The sequence below is a fragment of the Phaethon lepturus genome, unplaced genomic scaffold, assembly GCF_000687285.1.
Source record: "Phaethon lepturus isolate BGI_N335 unplaced genomic scaffold, ASM68728v1 scaffold50165, whole genome shotgun sequence".
Taxonomy (NCBI): domain Eukaryota; kingdom Metazoa; phylum Chordata; class Aves; order Phaethontiformes; family Phaethontidae; genus Phaethon; species Phaethon lepturus.
The window spans coordinates 4,810-8,331 of NW_010540739.1; positions in this window are offsets into that span (position 1 = coordinate 4,810).

Sequence of the window (3,522 nt, forward strand, 5' to 3'; positions counted from 1 at the left end):
GAAGAGCGTGCTGAGAAGCGTGCTCTCAAATGTGTTTGAGAGGCAGGGCCGATCTGTGAAAGTGCTGAAGAGTGATTAAAGGCCGCAATTTATCAAGAAACCTGCTTGTCTTCTCGCATGATGCTTAAATCTAGCCCAGCTATGACCTGGATTGTATGAAAAATGTGAGCTGTGATTTGGCTGGGAGTGACCTGTATGTCTGCATTTAATCTAAAATATTCTTTGCTGTGTACCTGCTCTATGAATAAAAGACTGTTTAGGAGCCCCCAAATGGCAATCATGAAGCTCCTGATTTTGTTGATCGGGGGTGTGTGTGTGTGTGTGTGTGTGTGTGTGTGTGTGTTAAAAGTCATGCTGCCAAGCTTGCTGTCATGCAAGTGAATTGTGGTTGGCATAATTTTTGACAAGGTGTAGGAAAGAGATGGGTCTAATGTTACAAAAATAAGTAGTGAGGGACATGTCTGTGTTTCCTTCCAAGCTCTTCCAGTGGAAATCCCTGGCAATTACAACGTTGCTAATTCTTAAATAAGGCTGTGGTCTTTTTAGGACTGTACTGAAGAACTACTTTGCAGCCTGTTGACCTTAATAAGGGAAATATTTCTGTAGAGACACTGCCAAATTTGTGCTCAAAAATGGAAGTGCAGTCTGGCTGCGTGTCTGGTTGTGCAATCTGTGTCGTCATTTATGAAACCGATGGTGCATTCTTTTGTCATCCAAAATTTTCGTTGGAATCCCCTTCAAAGAGGGGACTTGGTTGTTAATGAGTTGAGGATAATCCTTGCTTTTCCTCTTAATCCAGTGTGTGCATGCTCTATAACTTCCATTGATAATAAACACATTCTTTAAGAAAAAGCTAGTGTGCATAGAAATGGTTAAGAAGAACTGAGATTCTGGATTCAGTCTTCTGAGCGTTTATTGCAAACAAACAGTGAATAAAAGTGGTATAAAAATTACTTGATAGGGTCCTTCTAAGGAAGTTTTCATGTTTGAAACAGTTTTGTAGCTGGGTGAAATAGTAACTGAATTGGCATCTGAGCTGGAATGTCTGTGTGCTTTGAGGCTGCAGTCATCTGTTCAGCTGATAAGTGGTGTGTTGATTTTTTTTTTTTCTTTTACATTTGCACTGTATATAAATAAAAGTATCCTTGCCAGGCTAAGAAACGCATATCCTTGCTTGGAGTAACCAACAAGAATGGGTCACCACTCCAAGGTGATGAGACCTGAATTGGGTTGTCACAGGCATTGTGAAATGCTCTGACTTTATATGTGATGTTCCTTTAGCCCCTGGACTGAAGGGCTTTTAGGTTATTCATGTCCCATAAGCTATTAAGTGACTTGGGACTGGGGGGTGGAGGTGGCTTGCTGCCTGTCTGATAGTAGGCACATGAGCTTTGTTTGGACAAATGTGACTGGATTTTCCAAACTTGCCTTCGTGTGTACCTGCTAACTGCTCTGCTCCTGTCTCCTCTTGCCCTGCGCTAGGCTGGGTCTGGGCCACCCCAGGCTCTTCTAGGCTGTGGTCTGCAGAAGGTGTCCTGATGTCCGATGTGTGATCCTTTTGGTGTTTGGGGTGGGGGGGATTGTGTTTGACCAGTGGTTTTCCCTTATTCCTGCCTGTGAAGTTGCCTGTATGAACGCAGACTTAAGAAAGCCAGGGGCTGTGTCCAGTGCAGAAAATGTGCAAAATGCCGTCACAAGCAAGACAAGATGGTCTGGGTTTTCACGGAATAAAAATATATGACAACAGACAGAAAGCCATGGGCAAAGATACTGTGTGTGAGCCTAGCAGCCCTTCTCCAAAAGGTTGCTGCAAAACTATTTGGGAACTTTGGGAGATGCTGGAGGACTGACAAGAGGTCTCCTGTGGAGAGGAAGATCTCCCACCTGCCTTGCTGCCCTCTTCCTAAGGTATTGGAACAGAGGGGAGATCATGAGCCTCTACTCTTCCTGTCTCCCACATCAAAGATGAGCAGAAACAGGTCACCTTCAGGGGTACAGATGGAGGTATCATAGTGCATGGCCAGAGCAGGGCTAACTCTAGGCCACCTTGTTATGCCTGCGATTCAAAGTGAAGCACTCTCACCATCCCTGCATTGGAGTCAAAAGCAAGCATGAACTCCCCTGGTGGCTGGGATGGAGTCAGGAGATGGAGAGGTGGAAGATCCCATGATGTCTCATGCTGCCAAGTCACCCATGCAAGGTGAGGTGGGAGCAGGTGGGACTGGTTTTGTCAGAAGGACTCAGAGGTTGCTTCAAAATCTGAACTGCTGCTCAATGAAAGGCTGATGTCAGGTATCTAATTGTGCTCTGTAATTAATTGTAAACCCCAGTGGCTGGGGTTCTTTGCACAAACAATTGTAATAGAGCAACACCTCCTTGTTATAGAGCCTGATGCTAGCATTTGGCAGCCTTTTATTTTCCCCATTTGAGGGTGGAGTCTTTTCTGCCTGCCTTTCAAAGTAGATGCAGCTGTTTTGGGGCTGTTCTCATGCTCCCCTGAAGGTTGTGGCTTCAGCGGAATACTGTGGCGTAATCAGAGACGGGGGCAAGACTTCAGGTCAGCGTGAGCACTGGACGTGGATGATCTAGGTGGCAGGATAAAGCTGAACAGGGCCCTATGATTCAGGAGGAGAAGATAATAGATCAGTTGCTGGACTTGGGGAAGCTAGTGTGATTCTGTAGCTCTAGCACTGATTATTTAGTTTACCGACTAGAGCTGACTTCTGTGCTGCTGAAGTGACAACCTTGAGTGGTGTGACTTGCTGTATGTAATGGTGTAGAAACACAGTCTGTTTACCACCAGGGATTTTTAGAGATCTCCTTCACGTTAAGCTGCATGTTGCACAGTGGGCATTTGAGGTCCTCTTGCTTGGTGGCTGTGGTGGAGCATCCTTTAATTTAAATAACACATTCAGGAAAGAGACAACAAATGGTTTGTAGTCTTGGAGGAGACAGAGAAACTGCTAGAGGAAGAGTGTGATGTGCAAGATGGGTGGCTGCCGTGGGACCATGCCTGGTGGGCTGTAGGTGTAAGAACTAGTCCTTAGAGAGAACTAGAGTAGCCAGCGCAGAGCTGTGCTCGTGCCTGACGGTCTGGCTTGGTAGGACACAGAACGGGAGGGACCAGCTCAACTTGTGGATACCAGAAAAGAGGCTGAGGTTTTCAATTGCCTTCTTAAAACTGTCCTGTTGCCTGCAGTGGCTGGGTATCTTGTATTGTGTGCATTGCTCTGTGTGTGTTTGGGGGCTTTTTTTTTTTTTGAGGCTTCTAATATGGAACTTGCTAAAATTACTTTAAATTAGGATGGCAATGTGTATATTTAACACTGTTTGAAGGAATCCTCTTCCTTATGCAAAAAGTTGCTAATCATTTCTGCTAAAGGAAAGGTTTCTAGGTATGTCAGCGCTGGTACAAGAAAGCTCTTCTGGTTTGTTCCTTGTCTTGCCCTGTGTTATTCCGCACAGGAGTTGTCTCTGGGCTTTGGGCCTCTGGACTTTGAGCTGCCATCACTGAACCAGGGA